At 40.8% G+C, this 19,562-nt stretch overlaps 1 protein-coding gene across 14 annotated transcripts in view; it reads right to left on the reverse strand.

Moving 5' to 3' along the window:
* The window catches only part of SULF1 (sulfatase 1), a 161,432-nt gene that overhangs the window by 78,998 nt on the left and 62,872 nt on the right, over positions 1 to 19,562 (reverse strand). For 9 of the 14 annotated variants that reach the window (XM_067712099.1, XM_067712100.1, XM_067712089.1 and 6 more), the window contains one exon: positions 15,987 to 16,069. The exons of the other annotated variants lie outside the window; for them this stretch is intronic. The gene's annotated coding sequence lies outside the window, so the exon portion shown is untranslated. The remainder of the gene's footprint in view (positions 1 to 15,986; positions 16,070 to 19,562) is intronic. 14 annotated transcript variants of the gene reach the window in all.

The following is a 19,562-nucleotide window of genomic DNA, read 5'->3' on the forward strand; positions in this document are numbered from 1 at the left end:
TTATGGTACTGTAAAATGAAATGTGTCAACACTTCGACTATTTGCATAATTCAATGAACCAATGTTTCCCAAATGACCAAATACAATGTTACAAAATCATACATGTGTAAAAAAAATTCATTCAAAGTGCAAGATGACCACTGGATTTTAATGTAACAGAGTAGGAAAAGCTCATTGATATGGTTTCAGATTTCTTACTACACCTAACCTTTAGGAATCACCACGTGTCAAGTTTTGGTATAGTATCAAAGAAGATCTACAAGTATCTAAAAAAAGCTGTTGAAATACTTCTTTTCCAACTATTTATCCATGTGAGGCTGAACTTTATTCCTATATCTCAACCAAAACAATATATGTCAACAGATTGAATGCAGAAGCAGATATAAGAATCCAGTTCTCTTTTATTCAGATAAATATTAGATTTGCAAAAATGTAAAACATGCCACTTTAGTCACCAATATTTTTTTGGTTTGGAAAATATAGTTATTTTTCATAAAATAGTATATATCATTTAACATATGGATTGTTTCTTAATACTTTTTTTTAAACAATGGCTTTCTTTTTTTAATTATCATTACAAATTTATTTTATTTATTTATTTATTTTTGGCTGCGTTGGGTCTCACAGGCTCTAGAGCGCAGGCTCAGTAGTTGTGGCACACGGGCTTAGGTGCTCTGCGGCATGTGGGATCCTCCCAGACCAGGGCTCGAACCCACGTCCCCTGCCTTGGCAGGCGGATTCCTAACCACTGTGCCACCAGGAAAGCCCCTAATTAATACTTTTAAAAATTCTCAGTTTGAATTTCTAAGTATCAATAGCTAAAATCCCCATAAACACAAGCTTAATAATATAAAAGGATAAAAACACAATTTCAATAATATAAAGGGATTCCAAGCCCAAAGAATTTGAGAATTACTGGCCTACGGTATATCTGGTTCCATAGTCAAGCCCGGCCTTTCACCTCTAAGGCTACAGATTTGGCCCTAGTCACAAACGTAATTCATTTTTTTCCCCCTTAAAGCCTTGAAACTGTCCTAAGTTCTAAATGCCTGCAAATCTAATGAGTGATGACATGCTGTGATGACGTTCTGTGCGTGTGTGTGTGTGTGCGTGTGTGTGTGTGCGTGTGTGTGTGTTTTAATCTGAGGATAACACAGAACTTTATAAATAAATGCCCACACATCTAAAGTATGTGAGAGACAGGCCCAGAACAACCCACTCAGCACGGAAATCAACCTCTCAGGGATGGGGCAATGGAACTGTTTCTAGTACAAAGCAATGCCACTCCAGAGTGAAGACAGAGAAAAAAAAAAAGGACACCATAACCAGTCACAGCAGTGGGGGAGATTAGGCCAGCAGCATGCAATTATTCAAAGCTGAATTTAACCAGAACACACTTAGTTTATCGTTAGAGTGAAGCAAAATAGGATTATACCAGCAAGAAGGTGGTATCTACCCTCCCCCATCCCACCCCCCACAATGCCAATCGACATAGTTCCCACATTTCCTAGGGTCAGTTTACATGGCCCTTTTCCTTTAATTTTGACTTTCAAGTTTGCCATATATCACTTTTTTTTTTTTAGAGGAAGCCTTCAGGATGTGCTAGCTTCTTTATGATATATGTGAAACCATGAAGGAGCTAATTTTTTCTTTTAAAAACCCCATAGCTGGCAAAGTTCACCTACTGTTAATCCCAAGAAAGCCTGCTTCCCGATCTAATTTATTACAACTCCAAGCAAAGAAGATAGACAACAGTCTCCTTCTGGTGCGGTAACATTTTTATACCCCTCGAATAATAAATCTCTTCCAATCAGCAACGACAGCTGAAAAGTGTGCATCTCTGACCTGGAGCACCTTTGGGGAAATCCTTGGCTAAGTGATGAGATCCTCCTTGAACAATGTTTGCTTTTCTTCCCTTTTTTCCCTTTCTGTTTTCTCCCCCCAACACTGTAAATCCTGACATTGGAAGGAACCTTGAAAAGTCATCTATTCACAAAATTGTTAGCGTTGGTTACCCCGGGGTACGATGAGGGAGAGGGACAGATTTTATTTTTTTTTATGTTTAAGTTGGATTTTTTTCCCATGATCTTTGCATGATAAAAATAGAAATAAGTAAATTTCCTAGGCTTTCCCTCTGTTTTCTCATGGAGGAACAGAATAGACAGAAAGACGTAAGCAGTGATAAGAATGAAGTGAGAGGTTACAGCAAGAAATGTACTTTTGAGAGTTAACCCACAAAGGTAGGAAATAAAACCACATAATGACAAGCTCACCAAGAGCATTTTGGAGAATGCAAAGGGTCCAAGACAGAGATTTGTCCAGCTTCTTTCAAATTGAAATTAGCAAAACAAAGAAAACCAAAGTGACCGAAAAATTATGAAAAAAAACCCCAGAAGGACCTGATATTCCTGGAGCAGATGCTACAGAGTGTCCAAAGGGTCTGATAATGGTCGCAAGCTTTGATGGTGGCAATGAGCTCCAAGATAATGAGAACAAGAAGACTGTTGAACTTTAAAAAGCGGGGCATTGGAAACTTCAGTTTGGGTCTAGTGCAAGAATAGCATATTGATAAAAAGAACCCCAAATGTGGTCTTAGGCATCTTAGCTACTCCTTATGGTATATGATTTATTACATTAAATTTGCCTTTGGTTTCATATATTTATAGCTTATCTGTATTGAAGTATCTGGAGGTATTGCATATTGCAGATATAGTTTGTTGCAATAACAACAAGAAGAAAACCCCAAATATCAATGACTTAACACACATTACAAGTCACACACAGAGTGACGGGAGCTTTGCTCTGACCGGTCATGCATGGATGTGGGCTGATGGGAGCACAGTTGATGTGTTGCTGCAATAGCTGGACCAAGAAGCAGAGGAAGAAAAAAACGGAAGAATCTTGCAGGAGAACTTTTCATGGCTTCAACCTGGAAGTGACTCAGATCACTTCTAATATTTCATTGGCTGTAACTAGTCACATGACCCCATCCAACTGCAAGAGGGCTGGAAATTGATGGTACAGCTGAAGCGTGCTGAACACTACTGTCTACCACAAGCATCAAGTTTCATCAGTACCCTACGTATTTATCTTTTTTTCTCCCTAGATGCCTGCACACGCACATGTGCATGCACGCACATGCACATACTTAAGATACATGTATAAATATATTCATACATGCAGATACATGCTTAAGTAATGAAGAAACATAATCTTCGTAGCTTAAAGTTCTACCATTCCTAGGTACAAAAAATGCACCTTTTAACAGCTTTGGGAATTTGGGGGACATGTTTCATTTTAGTTTGTTTCCCTGATGTACATAATCTGTCACAGTATGAATTTATTTTAAAGTTCCACAGTTCTTGTGATACATTTAAGTTGAAGAAAATATTTTAAAAAATACAGGTAGGTGCTACATTTTGATTTCAAAAGCACTTCTCAAAATATTTTCTTGTAGATAACATCTATGTGAGGAAAGAAGAACACCTGACTTAGCTTTAAAAATTAAGCCACAGTAAAGAGAGTTCCCACTGGCTTACTTTCTACACTATAAAGCTTGCTACCAATATAATGCTCTTTAACATTTTCTAAGGGTTTAAATACAGAAGAATGGAGACACAAGTTCCTTCTGAGGGATCCTGCTGGCCTCACACGGAGTCACGACCAAGAAAGGGAGGTCTGGGAACACAGAGTGTGAAAAACAAATGTGCATTTCAAAAGACAACAAATTCTAGTTCTTAGCTCAAGATTTAGGGACAAATTATGGGGAATAGCTCTGTTCTTCAATTTTTTTCTTCCAAAATGTATTATTGACAGGAGAACCTTTAAAGAAAATCAAACATCCATATTTAAGTCAACTCCTTTGCTCAGAGACCCATTTTCAAGGAAACCCTAAAATTCAGATTAGTTCATGTATTATTTCAAAAATACTTCCTTCACAAGTTGTATTGGGAAATGCTGGTTTGAGGTTTTTTTGTGTTATTGGCTAAATATATCATTCCAAGCCTTTTAATGACAAAATCATCTTCAACATGTGCTTTATATGTACCTAAATCCATCTACTGTTTTCAGATTGTCACCTTTCCTTCAGCTGTATACTTAACTCCCAGTGATTACCAAGCATAGCTGCACATTTATCAAGTAAAAAAAGCAACTCTAGGGTTTCCCTGGTGGCGCAGTGGTTGACAGTCCGCCTGCCGATGCAGGGGTCGCGGGTTCGTGCCCCGGTCCGGGAAGATCCCACATGCCGTGGAGTGGCTGGGCCCGTGAGCCATGGCCGCTGAGCCTGCGCGTCCGGAGCCTGTGCTCCGCAACGGGAGAGGCCACAGCGGTGAGAGGCCCGCGTACCGCAAAAAAAAAAAAAGCGCAACTCTACTTAACTTTCAAGTGAAATTCAGGCCTGCAATCGTGGAAAATATCATTATAGTAGAACAACCTGAGTAGCTAGCAGGCCTCTCTAGGAAAATTAATTTACTAATTTTAGCCACAAAGCATACAGCAAAGATAAATTGTCTACCCATTTTTATTGACATCCACCTGATTTATGACATTCTTGTCCAATCAAATTCATCAGTTTACCCTCAAAACAGTATTTGGACACAGGGATATTTATCACAGTCTTCAGGTGAATAGCACCTGAAGAGACACAGTAGGACATTTTTAAAACCATAAATTCACTGATTCAAATCACAGTACTTGCATAAAAGGCCTGTAGTAACTTGAAACTTAAAATATGACTTCTGTCTTAGCTTTTTGTCTGGACAGAAGCTGGCAAATATTTTAGCTAACGAAAACTCAAATTTTACTCTACTCTTACAAAAGAGTGAAGTTTATGAAGTTTTAAGCCGAAGAATTTATAGAAGGAAAATTTTAAGAGCTATATTATCACCATAAACAATTATCTGTCATATCTGTAAAATAATCTTCCTGAAAAGGCTCAGATTATAATCTATGTCTATGGACATTTGGGGCAAATGTATGTTTATTGTCACTAGAGTATCTTTATAAATAGATGTTTACAGCTGGCCAAGTCCTTAAATCTCATCTAACCATCTATACTACAAACACCCAATGGTGCTCCATGTCCAGAATTTATTTTCTAACTCCTCAACTTTGTTTGAAACCTTCACTTCTCAGCACACACAAGACCGGCACTTGTCACACAAAGGAGCTAATATAATTAAACCAGATGATGTGTCCCACAAGTAAAACCAGCCATTCACGAAAGCTGGTCACCAGAGGCCATTTCAAAGTAATCTAAAGTAATCCCTTCTCTCCACGGATTTGGTTTCCATGAAGTCTTAAGCACATGTGTGCTGTAAAAAAAGAGGCTTATTAAAATCTGATGTGATATTAGAGATTATAATGCAACACAGTTGGGCTGATTTTAATACCTGAGTCTTCAAGAAGAAAGCAATTTTTGATTTTATTTGTAAGCTTACTAAAACATTACCCATACAAAGGTACATGATGTTTACTTAATTAAGGAAAAAAATAAAGAAGGCTCCCCTGTTAGCTGAACTGGGCTTGTATCAGTGTACAGAATTTGCAAATAAAAGTGGAGGAGAAGCTAAAACAGTTTTCACTGATGGACAGATTAGCAAAGCACAGCATGTATTTGTAACTCTAAAGAGTGAGGAGCTTAGATTGTTTAGACAATTCCTTATAAAGTTGTGAATCTCCAGTATATCACTCTTTTGGCTCGCTCTGGTGAAACATTATCAAAATGTGTCATATAACGGCATGATAGCTTCAAAATACCAGTTGCCGTCATTAGTAGAACTGGATTATTAGGTAAGTCTGACTGCCTATGAAGCTTACCAAGACCTCCAGTCCTGGCGGATCTCTGGAGGATTTGTTTCTTTTTCCTGATCCTTTTTCTATGTCTTGATTGTATTTAGTTTCAATTGTGGATGAAAATACAAAGGATTAGATTTGATATGCGGTCCCTCCATTGCAGGATCTCCTACCTACAGCTTTGTATCCTTGAAACGCAAACAAAGGAAACATGTACATGATCATGAACAGGTTTGCAAAATGAGCAAACGGCAACGCCCTGCCACAGAATATCTGCTGTTCCTCATTGGAACAGGGCTTCGCAGAACAGATCATATGTGAAAAAGGAGAGAAGCAACCTCTACTCTAGAGAGCTAATGTGAAGGAGACTAGAAAATATGTTATAGCATCTTTGAGTTTGAAGGTGTTATGGAGTAAATGTTTATGTCCCCCTCCTTCCCCATTCATATGTTGAAATCCTAACCCCCAGTGTGATGGTATTAGGAGGTGGGGTCTTTGGGAGGTGATTAGGTCACGAGGGTGGAAGCCTCATGAATGGGATTAGTACCCTCATAAAAGGGGCCACAGAGAGCTCTCCCACCCACCTTCTACCATATGAGGACATGGAGAAGATGGACATCTATGAACCAGGTAGTGGGCTCTTGCCAGATACCCAATCCACTAGCACCTTCATCTTGGACTTCCAGCTTTCAGAACAATGAGAAATAAACGTTTGCTATTTAAGCCGCCCAGTCTATGGTGTTTTTGTTACAGCAGCCTGAATGCACTAAGATGAGGGATCTTAAAGTTCACCTAGATTAACTTTTAACTAATGAAGAAACCTTCTCTAGACCATCAATGAAAATGCCCCTGTCTAGGTAACACAGACCTTGTTAGGAAACCTGTTTAGTTTTGGGTAGCTAAACAGGTTAAAAAATTCTTTTTTTTTTTTTTTTGCAGTACGCGGGCCTCTCACTGTTGTGGCCTCTCCCATTGCAGAACACAGGCTCCGGACGCGCAGGCCCAGCGGCCATGGCTCACGGGCCCAGTTGCTCCGCGGCATGTGGGATCCTCCTGGACCAGGGCACGAACCCGTGTCCCCTGCATCGGCAGGTGGACGCTCAACCACTACGCCACCAGGGAAGCCCAGAAATTCTCCATTTTATTGAACAAAAATCTGTCCTCTTCTAAGTGTTTAATCATACTCTATTCTACTGAGCCACACAAAATAATTCTATTTTCTTCTCAATAACAAATGACTTAAATATTTGAAGATTGTTTCCATCTAACCCCTGAATCTTTTCCTCTTAAAAAATATGCTTATGTGGTACATTGTGGGAGAGCAGTGGAAGTGGTTATTTTGAATTGGGCCACCGGCTTGTTAAGTAGTGGATCAATAGATCCCACAAAGCTGTAGTTACACAGATAGGAAGGCAGTATATTTAATGTCCATCTGGCTCAAAGGAATTCTGACTACTAGGCTACTAATCAATGCTTTCCAAGCTCCCTACGAAAAATTTCCTTATATAACACTACTTTTGTGTTTGGACTAAATTCAACTCAAATATCTTCCAAAATATGCATAAGTAACTTGTTAATCAGTTTTATTGGAGAATAAAGCCAGACAAGAAGATGAAGATGCAGGCTGAGTCCTAATCCAAGGACTAGATATTTTTCATTCCTTTACAATTTAGTCATTGATTTCTCTCTAGATTTTGAGGAAGCTTTCCTTCTAAGAGGAAACATTTTCTTTAACACATTTGGTTCCCAGTTTCAGAATACTGGATACTTTATTTTTTTATTTTATTATTATTTTAAAAATATTTATTTATTTATTTTTGGGGGGTGCATGAGGTCTTAGTTGCGGCACGTGGGATCTTTAGTTGTGGTGTGCGGTCTCTTCTTTGCAGTGTGCAGGCTTCTCTCTAGCTGTGGCGCGTGGGATCCAGAGTGCACGGGTTCAGTAGTTGCGGCGTGTGGGCTTATTTGCCCTGTGGCATGCGGGATCTTAGTTCCCTGACCAGGGATCGAACCGGCGTACCCTGCACTGCGAGATGGATTCTTAACCACTGGACCACCAGGGAAGTCCCTGGATACTTTAAAAGAGCCATGCAAGAGAAGAACAACCATTTTGCTATTAAACAAAGGCCCCAAGCTCAAGTACTTAAATCCTAAGGAAGAGCAGTGGTTCATTATAATCGCTGGAGGTCTCGTTAATTATTCCAGAGTTCCTGCTTCAGGGGTAGGGCCTAAGAAATTGCAGTTCTAACAAATTCCTAGGGGATGCTGCTGCTTTTAGTACTGGTCCAGGGTAGAGCCATCAACCGACCAGCATTGGCAAAAGGAACGGTAGATGGAACCAAGCCTGGGGGAGGTGCTCCAAGTCTTTTCATGAAGGTGGATCTCTCAGGCCTTTGCATTGGCAGAGACAGCTGATAATTCCAAAATGGGACACTTGAGACTGCCACTTACTTCACAGCTGGTAGGACCGTTCCGTAAGATCATCTTCTGCAGAGTTGCCGAAAAGGCAAGCATTCCAACACACTCACCAGGAACTGAAAGAGTTTTCTACTGGACAGCACATATCCAGAAGTGTTCTTCAGAGCAGCTTTCAAATGACCCTCTAATATCCCTTTCTATATATTCTCTATCAATGTCTGAAGAAACTAGGTTCCACAAATCCTTGAATACACGAACTAGCGAAGTCTGACAGCGGCCCCGTGCAATGCCGAACTTTGTTACACTTATTAAACAACTGTCATGCACTAAGGTGGGTTTGCCACCACCAAAATTTGTTTTCCACCTTTAGGTAAATTATTACTAGAGATGAGGGCGGCAGAGTGAGTTACTGCTTTTGTTTGGAGGAAGCCCATCCTCAGTTTGCTAATTCTGTCCAGCTGTCTCTGCCAATCGCCCACTCTGGGTCTTTTACCCTCCTCCATCACCTCCTCTTTGACACACTGGCAGACAAATACAGATGTAGTGAAACAACAAACCGACTAAATGACGCAGTATGATCCCGGGAGATCTCAACCCACCACGATGCGTGACGCACGTTAGGTGCTCTGGGAAACCCCGAGCTGAATTCTCCTCCCACTGAGCGAGAGGAAGGAAAGAGATGAAACCACAGAAAAGTCAACTGGAAAAGTAGGACTGAACTTCCCAGAACTAGGACAGTGGGTGTAAACAGAGCAAAGGTCAAGTTTGCAACCTTCCAACCTACGGTGTGCATCTTTGATTCTTGTAGCAGACGCTTCTCAGAAGACTGAGTCGTCCTGGTCGAGAAGGGGCAGGGATTCTGGAGTCCGGGTTTTCCAGCTGCCCGATTTCAGGACGTATAGTCCAGCACCATGTGCTGGCTGTGCGGACCCAGGCGCTTCTCAGGAGTGGCATATCTTGAATTTGTGGCCTTCCCCCTCGCCCTTTCATTTTATTGTTGATTTCTCCTTCATTCCTGCCATTCTACTACCCACATATGCTCCTTGACCACCTAAAGTTCTCCACCACTCCCTCTTTCCTTTTGCTTTCCTGAGTCTCCAACCTTCTACAATTTCCAACATGTGGATCAGACTTCACCTTTTAACCAGAAGTAACAATTTTTGCTAATATGCGTTGAACACGTCCCATACACCAAACTTGTCATCAGCTCCCTTTAGCCCCACCATGTACCAATGAAGCAGGCACTACTACTCCTTTTTTTTTTTTTTTAAAATGAGGAAACTGAGATTCAGAGAAGTTAAGGAATCTGTCCAAGATTACACAGCAAGGGGTAGAACTGGGGCTACCTCCCACCAGAAACTTTGTTCCTAACTGTTCTGTTTTTGTAGTATTTTCTCCTGAAGTGCATTTTCACTTGAAAAGATCTTGGAGGCCTAGTGAATTCTGAACCTGTCAAATCAACAGGGAGAATTTGGGGGCAAAAATGGGTGTCAGGTGTTGCTGATGTTTCCAGGCAGCTGTCAATGAGCCTCAGAGCATCTCCCCCAGGAGCACGCGACAGGGCATTGGTATTGTAGCCACACACCACGTACAGGTCCCCTTTCACCTTCCAAACAGAAGGGGACCCCTCAGAGCTCAGTAAAACAAAGAGTTGTTGCTGGGCGAGAGAGTGGACTGGCGTGGTTGAACATGAATATTCAAGACCACGAGTCACAGCTCCATGAATTCGGGGGTCTCCTCCATTTGTATGTAGCATTGTGTAGTTGCGAGACAACTTGCAATGATTAATTAATCCTGGGTGCCGAGGCAGAAGGTGAAATAATTTGTGCGTAGTCATGAAGTTGGTCATTCTCAGGCTCCGAGTGAGCGCCGGAGGGCTTTACTTTCCCGAGATGGAAAGAAGATCGGACTTGACTTTCTGCTTTGTGCCTGTGATCCCAGAGATCCACACCCACAAGCCCTGAAATTTTCTAAAAGGAAGGCAGGTGGCTGCCAGCTGTCCTTAACCCTCATGACATCATCCTCAATATCACCAGTCCATGGAGACTCCACCCACTGAGACCACCCTCTCCTCCGCGGGCCTTGTTCCCCGGCCCACAGAAGCCCTCCCCAACTTGCCACGTGGAGGAGGGGACAATCTCTTTCATATATTGCACATGGCTGCTTATGGCCGTTTTTCCACCATCTCCTCAAGTGCAATTTTAACTGAGGTCATTCATAGTAATACCTCAGTTATCCATCACAGTTCGGGGAAGGGTTTCCAAATACGTAAATTTCCATGAAACCTTATTTTAATTATTTAAGGGCAGGAGCTTCAAACAAACAAACAGGAACCATTTTAAAGCACACTGAGTTTGCAAAAAAAACCTCCCAAAACTCAGAGGCTTGTAACAACAAAGGAAGGGGTATGTCTCCCTGTGTCACACGGAGGCTGCAGTGGTGGTGGCTCTCTAAGGGTTCCCACTCCAGCCCGCAGGCCGAGGCAGCAGCCCTGATGCGAGACACGCCATTCTCGTGGCAGACACCAGGCGCGGGAGAGCTGGTGGAAATCTGGAATGCCGCTCAAAGCCATCTGCTTCCACACGGCATCTGGCGCACCTGCTTACCTGCCTTTGGCCAAAGCAATATATGCAGTGGAGCCCCGGGTGGGGTGGGAGTAGGTTTTGCTCCCTGGGAGGCTCTACAAGTCCTGGGCAGTGGGCGGGGACGCTGAACTCTGGTCACTTCTCTGGTGGGGGAGGGATGGCAATGATTGGGATCACGATTTAATGTATGGCGTGCACTTTCAAAAATTAATCACAGGGGGCTTCCCTGGTGGCGCAGTGGTTAAGAATCCGCCTGCCGATGCAGGGGACACGGGTTCGAGCTCTGGTCCGGGAAGATCCCACATGCCGCGGAGCAACTAAGCCCGTGCACCACAACTACTGAGCCTGCGCTTTAGAGCCCACGAGCCACAACTCCTGAAGCCCACACTCCTAGAGCCCGTGCTCCGCAACAAGAGAAGCCACCGCAATGAGAAGCCCGCGCACCGCGACGAAGAGTAGCCCCCGCTCGCCGCAACTAGAGAAAGTCCGTGCACATCAACGAAGATCCAACACAGCCAAAAATAAATAAATAAAATAAATAAATTTTAAAAAAAGATAGGAATACTAAAAAAAAAAAAAAAAAATCACATATTTCCTAGTCTTCAAAAAATACTGGGAATGATGCCACTGTTTTGTTTTATGGCTCTGGGTCATCATCGTTAACATAAATACTGCTTTTAGCTATAATTCAGACTTTTTCTGTGGGATACTGGGATATGGAAAGCTGTCTGCATAACACATAAGTGACACGGGACTGATACTCTTTGGAATTCCTTAGGAATATTTTTCACGGTGTTGTTTTACCTCCATCGCTATCCATTATCACTTCTAGTTATTATAAGGGTATTTACCTCTCACAACTCCACCTGCCCTCTGCTAACACACTAGGGAGATGCTGAAGAGATGGCTTGTTAAATGCACGTTTAAAGTAAGAGTGAAGACATGAGAGTCTCCCTCAAGCGCAGTACGTGGGTGGGTTTGGCGCACAGACGTTTGGGACAAACGTCTGGGTATGGGCGCTTCATAGACTTATTAGATTCCTTCTTGTTCTTGTATGTCTGGCTGGTTGAGGTGTCAGATAAGCAAAGTCAGGGAGGACTGGGTTTGGAGTTGAGTTCCACAGGAGCACCCCTGCTTTGCCATTTTCCATATTCTTTCCTAGACAGTTGACTAAGCACTAAAACTACCTGTCATTTCTTGCTCAATTCTGTTTACTTTAATCACCACACATACTTAATTCAGTAGTCTTGTAGAGCTCCTGGATAAAGCATGATTGGAGATAATGGGTGAATGAGAGAAGAGCCCTGCTTTCAAATGGAGAGTTATATCCAGTGCCAGGTATAATACAGATCCAGAACGTGCTGGTGACTGCCAACTTTCTAAAGGTTGGACAGATATCACACTTGATAGCCCCCAGCTAATATTCAGAAAAGACGAAAACTCTATTTTGAAAGGATACATGCATCCCAATGTTCACAGCAGCACTATTTGCAATAAGTCAAGACATGGAAGCAACCTAATGTCCATTGACAGAGGAGTGGATAAAGAAGATGTGGTCCATATATACAATGGAATATTACTCAGCCATAAAAAAGAATGAAATAATGCCATTTGCAGCAACGTGGATGAACCTAGAGATTATCACACTAAGGGAAGTAAATCAGACAGAGAAAGACAAATATCATATGATACTGCTTACATGTGGAATCTAAAATATGATAAAAATGAATGTATTTACAAACAGAAATAAACTCACAGACATAGAAAACAAACTTATGCTTACCAAAGGGGAAAGGTGGGGGAAGGATAAATTGGGAATTTGGGATTAGGAGATAACACACTACGATATATAAAATAGATAAACAACAAGGACCTACTGTACAGCACAGGGAACTATACTCAATATCCTGTCATAACCTATAGTGGAAAAGAATCTGAAAAAGAATATATATACACATATATATAACTGAGTTCCTTTGCTCTACACTTGAGACATTGCAAATCAACTATACTTCAATAAAAAATTTTAAAAAAGGCCCCAGGACTCCCTAGAATGTGCACGATATTTGCTTTAGGTTGATATCACCCTGAACACCATAGTGGAATCAGATGTTCATTTTTTTTCCAATGAAAACAAACTCCAAAGAGCATATTAGCCTGTCAGGGTAGATGAAAGTCAAATATTTCCAACTTGGTTAGTGGACAACTATTTCTTAGCTGGTACTTTTCTCTGATATACATTTAGTTTTCTTCTGAAAGCCTGACCTTACATTGATAGTAACTGAACTGTGAACAAGATTTTTCATACGCTTAGGTGTTTTCTTGTATCTCAAATCCCATTAGTATCTTTGTTGTTTTGTGGATAAAATAACTCCTCCTATGTTCACAATGCATCACAATTCAGGAAAGACTTTGGCGTGAATTATTAGTATTTGTTCTTTACAACAGCTTCTATAGGAAGCTAGAGCAAGCATTATTTTTCCTTCTCCAATCCACCGCCATCCCCTACAGGAGGTTCAGAAAGCTGAAGCTGAAACTCACGATCATGTCTTCTGACTCTGAACCTGGTGGCTTTTTCCCCTAATAAATCAGTTCTTTTCCAATTTACCCCATTATTTTGTGAATAATTGCCAACTTGATCATCCCTGGACACAAATGTTAAAAACATACAAACTAATGTAATGCACAAACTTGCAAAGAAAAAATGCATTTGTATGAGTTTCAAACTTTTCATTGCAACTTTTCATTGCAACTCAAGGAAACAGAATATTGGTTTTTAGGTTTACTTATTCTTTCTGCACAAACCCACAACCAATGAAAATACAAAGAAGTAATAATGTCCTTAGTAATGGAATAGAGTGAGTTAAAGTGCTAGGGCTGCTCTCTAATAATTTTAGCAGAACTATTACGTTGATCGGAATATCCTTAATAGAATCTTAGGTTAAAAAACGTACGGGAAAACCAACTTTTTGGTAAAAATATGTCTATGAGATAATTTGGATTAAATAAGTTGAGGATTAATAACTTGAGGAAAGCCTTGAAGATATGTTGATTTTAACATTTTAACAAAAGCAGACTAGAAAGTTAGATTGATTACACCGCTGAAAATACATTTGTAGGTGACATGAAACTCAGTTAAACTCAGTTGAACAGGAAAAGACAGCTTTGTAGGAAGTCTGCACCTTCTCAGTGGACAGCGGCCAGAAAACTTGTAGTTGTCTAGGTAGGAGTCACAGGGAGAGGGCAGTAGGACCTACCGGTTATTCCTAGAAATTCACCTCATCTTGAGTCATTGCTTTGCCTGACCATGGGGATGAATGGAGAGCCCAAAATAATATTCCATCCAATGATAAGGCACAACTTTATTTTGTCTGATGGTGATACCCTATTTTTCTCCAGATAAATTCTGAGCTCATACAATTTGTCACCATTTTTTGGAAGGAGAACAGAGTTTTGACTGACGCGAATGGTTTTAAATTATACGGCAGGGACTGTTCATTGCCCACCTCCTCATTCATTACCATCTTCATTCATAACAAGATCCTGATTTCATGTGCAGTGGTTACGTGCCCAGCTTTAGGTGACATCTCCCAGTTCTCCTTACAGCTCCATGTGCCCACATAACTGAATCCTTTCCAGTGAGATGTAATGCAAGGGTTATGTGGGACTTCTGGGGTAGTTGCATAAAAAAGGGTGAGTGGCCATTTGTCGTATAACATGGATGGAGCTTCAGCAGTCATCTTTTTTTTTTTTAAAAAATTGAAGTACAGTTGATTTACAATGTTTCAGGTGTACAGCAAAGTGATTCCGTTTTGTATATCTATATCTGAATATGTGTATATATACATATATATATATATATATACACATACATACATACATACAGTCACATTCTTTTTCAGATTCTTTTCCATTATAGGTTATTAGAAGATATTCCTAATTCATCCCTCCCCCTCTTTCCCCTTTGGTAACCATACGTTTGTTTTTTTATGTCCGTGAGTTTATTTCTGTTTTGTAAATAAGTTCATTTGTATCATTTTTTTAGATTCCACATACAAGTGACATCATACGATATTTGTCTTTCTCTGACTTACTTCACTTAGTATGATCATCTCTAGGTCCATCCATGTTGCTGCAAATGGCATTATTTCATCCTTTTTTATGACTAATATTCCATTGTGTGTATATGTGTGTGTGTGTTTGCCATACCTTCTGTATCCATTCATCTGTTGATGGACATTTAGGTTGCTTCCATGTCTTGGCTACTGTAAATAGTTCAGCAGTCATCTCGAACCATAAGATACTCTCATTGATGGAATGTTCCATGGTGGAGCAGAGAGGGAAAAAAGCCTAGGTCCCTAGTGACTATTATCCCAGCCCTGACAACCAGACTCTGGATTTCTTTTACTTGAAAGAACAAAACCTTTTGTGGCTAAGGCACTATTATGATTCCTGCTATGTGTAGTCAAAATCCCTAATGACATCTTCTAACTAACACTACTATTTTTTTCCCTCATTCTACCACCATCCTATATTTAAAATGTTAGGAAAACATGGGTTTTTAAAGCAAACCAGAAGAGTTTGATTTATGTTCAAAATAGAAAAAAACAAAACCTGTGGTTAATGAGAGATTTGAAGACATAAGGAACTACACAAATAAACGTGCAATTACAAGTTATGGTAAATGCTATGAAATCCATAGGGGCAAGTGGGAACAGGAAGTTCTCTCAGCAGGCTTTAAGCTCCAACTAATAATTAACTAATATTTAAGGCAGTTTAAGGTTTCTGGGTCAATTAAAGAATGTTAGAAATTGCTCATTAGCTATGGAAATGAAAAGCAGAAATGGATTCCTCTATCTTTTGGTAATTTCCCGGGCTTCAAGTGGATTTCATTATGGTGTGAATTGCACTTTAGCATCTTACAAAAAAGCCTGAAGTCTTTTTGTAGACAATAACCAGTACTCTACCTGAGTTTTCTTAAAAGAGGTTAAATTGTAACCCCCACAATGATAAATTTTCATATTTCACATCCAAAGGAGGAATTTTCATACTTTAAAAAAATTTGCTTAAGATAGTTTATTATTGTCTTACCTAATTGCAGAATTTTATTGGATAAAAAGATGGTAACAAAACAACTCCTCTGAAGGAATGCTGAGACATGTTTATTCATGAGAAAAACTTAATTACCTCTCTTCACCTGCGGACCTTTTCCCTTTTCTCCTTCTCACTCTTGCAAATGAGACTTCTGTTTTTGGTTGAAAATACAGTTTCTGCCTTAACTTGAATAGCAAGGATTTTCTAAAAAAAACCTCCTGAAACCCAAGGTCTCTATGCTTTAAAGGAATTTTTAAAAAGGGTTTGTTCTTTTTTTTTTTTTTAAACACCTTTATTGGAGTATAATTGCTTTACAATGGTGTGTTAGGTTTCTGCTTTATGACAAAGTGAATCAGCTATACATATACATATATCCCCATATCTCCTCCGTCTTGCATCTCCCTCCCACCCTCCCTATCCCACCCCTCTACGTGGTCACAGATCACCAAGCTGGTCTCCCTGCGCTATGCGGCTGCTTCCCACTAGCTATCTATTTTACATTTGGTAGTGTATATATATCCATGCCACTCTCACTTCGTCCCAGCTTACCCTTTCCCCTCCCCGTGTCCTCAAGTCCATTCTCTAGGGGCACGACAGGAATAAAGAAAAAGGGTTTGTTCTTCATATATGTCTCAGTTGCGTGTCAGTTATATACCTCAAATTAGGATTTTAGAAACTCAAAGTAATACATAAGTGACACACTATTCTTAGACTGGTGAGATTGACTCCATAACAATTACTAATGGTTACTCCGACGTTGCCATTAATAAACTAGCAAAGTTTAGGAAGAAAAAATATGAATGCACAAACAAAAATACCTTATTCAATTTGATTTATGTTTAGCTACCAGGAAATGGAAATTTTTTGGTAAATTTGATTAGTGTAGATTGTGTTCTCCAAACTGTTGCACGATGTGGCACACAAAGAAAATAAAAATATCAATTATGCACAGCACATTGGAGTAAGCAGATGAGGGGACTCTGGCCAGTCTGGCCCTTCCCAGCCATCCTGAACTGCGGACATGGGCATCTTGACATACCTGTCATCTCTCTTCTTTTTTTTGCGGTACACGGGCCTCTCACTGCTGTGGCCTCTCCCGTTGCGGAGCACAGGCTCCGGACGCGCAGGCTCAGCGGCCATGGCTCACGGGCCCAGCCGCTCCGCGGCATGTGGGATCTTCCCAGACCGGGGCACGAACCCGTGTCCCCTGCATCGGCAGGCAGACTCTCAACCACTGCGCCACCAGGGAAGTCCACACCTGTCATCTCTTTGTGGCCCACCGCCAATGCAGAGGGACTACTAGGATGTTGGGTTCTAGAGAATTGAATTGGGCTATGAGGATTTTAAACTGATGTTGCTATCTGTCCAAAAAATATTATGTAGAGATATTGAAAATAGACTATTAAAAAAATCAGAGCCTTAATTTCTATATTTGTATGTATTATGTACCGTGGTGTTTTTAGAGTTAAAAAAAAAAAAAAAGTAGTCTGATTTGACCAATAAGAAGAATCAGTTGGACAGCCAATCTAAATGTCCACTTCACAGAAGCACAGACTCATAGAAGTCACAGACTCATAAAATCAAGGATGGACTTTACAAATCATCTTATTTAACTTCTTTTAGAACTGAGGAAATGGAGGTCTCGAGTAATCAAAGATACCTTGAGTAACCAAATGTATACTGTACAAAGATTTCGCATACCTTTTCTAATTGGAATCTCCCAGTAACCCTTGGCAGTACTCCCTATTTTTGTAGGGGTGGAACCAGATTCAGAGAGGCTAAGTGACTGACCCCAAATGGCTGTTTCTCAAGGCAGAGAAGGAACCCCTCACCTTGTACTCTCCTACTACATTATAGAACCTTCCATCATGATCACATGTGAGCTATCCGTTGCACTTAATGCACAGCTAAGTTAAGGCAGTTTCCTTCGCGTTCCATGAATATTTTCACTGTGGCCAGTTCTGTCTTAAGGGAGTTGCTCAAATGAATAAATTGCATTTGTAGCATGAAGAAATGCCATCACCCCTACCCCACCCACATCCCTAAAATTTGCGAAACCCTCTCCCACTTTCTTCAGGGTTTTAAAGTGGTGACGCCCAGGAGAAGTTATGCCCCTGAAGAAGGTATGGGAGGGTACACATCGGGTATATTTCCCTGGAAACTTTCCATCGGTCTTTCACTTGTGGATTCTATCTGGCAAAAGGAAAAAGAAGGCATAATAAATATTTATCTAGAGTGGAGCTCTCGAATGTCATCCTGTAGCAAGAACATGCACTCCTAACCATGGTCTCAGCAACACACACAAGCAGGCACAGAAACCTGGGTGGGAAACACCATCCCCAAGCCAAACAGCCTATGCCTCTGTCCTGGCACGGAGACAGCTCCTTGAAACAGAAGTAGGCCTGCCAGAGCAGAAGGACAGACAGATTTGGAAGTTCTGCTGTCTCATTTACTAGTCGTGTGATTCTGGAGAAGTCAACATCCTCTCTGAATCAGTAGTTTCTTGTTTCTAAAATGTAATAGCTCTGCCTGTCTTCCAAATGACTGAAAATTCATGGAGTACTTGATAAACACGAAATGACTTGTAAATATTAGGTACTCTAATATTTTGGTCTCTATTTACAGAAAATAATCTATGTCATTGTGTCAGGGGGAAAAGTGGCTTAGGGTCTTATCAGTGTCTCTGTCTTCACGGCACAGCTATCATTCCATGAGTGATAAATGGATCCGGAGCCCACATGGATCCCATTTCTCCATCTATTCCGGCACCTTCCCCCCTCATCAGATCAGTCACTCAACCTGTCGATTTTGTTCTCTAAACGTTTCTCAGTTCTGTTCCCTTTTCTCTATTTCTTTCTTCACTACCATAGTTTATGCCACCTTCTTTTTTCCAGATCACTAACAGCTTCTAATGGTCTGTCTCCTACCTGCTTCCTCTTAAATTCATCTTCAACTCCCCTGGGGAACCAGAGCAATCTTCTTAGATGCTAGCCTAACCACGTCTCTTCTCTGTTCAAAACTCAACGTCTTCCCAAACATGGCTTTAGTGTTAAAAAGGCCTTCTAGATTCAAGCACCAGCATGGTATGTGCCCAACCAACTCCACTCCCACCAAAATGGTTGATCTCTTGTTTATTCACTAAGAAAATTCAGACATCAGTGAGGCCTTCCTTGACCTCGCCTTGCCACTCACACACCAGGAATTCTACCACTGTCCCTCTAGAGCCCACCCAGAATTTAGCACACCACAGGGGCTTGGTAAATGTTTGTGGAATAAAAGAATGGATGTCTAGATGGTAATGTACTCCTTTACGAGTGCTTCTTCAACCCAAATGTAAAATATCTCAAAAAAGGAATTGGCTGCCCCACCCCCTGGTATTTTCAAGCCTACCTAAGTATCTGATTAGCAATTGCCTGGGACAAGATCTTTTCATATCTGCATATCATAGTATAATAGAAGAAAAATGAGGGCACGCCTTTTTCAAATAGCACGTGATCTTTCATCTTTAAAAGGCTTTCCTTTTTCAGTGAGCTGCAATCTTTCTCTAAAGGATCATTTTCATCCAGTAGACTCAAAAAAAGAATGAAAAGCTGTGAACGCCTGACTTTACTCCCAATCAGTTTGAAAGCCATCGCTTAGTTGTTAAGTTGTCCTTTCCGAGAACAAAGG

This window comes from Pseudorca crassidens, chromosome 17, assembly GCF_039906515.1.
Source record: "Pseudorca crassidens isolate mPseCra1 chromosome 17, mPseCra1.hap1, whole genome shotgun sequence".
NCBI lineage: Eukaryota > Metazoa > Chordata > Mammalia > Artiodactyla > Delphinidae > Pseudorca > Pseudorca crassidens.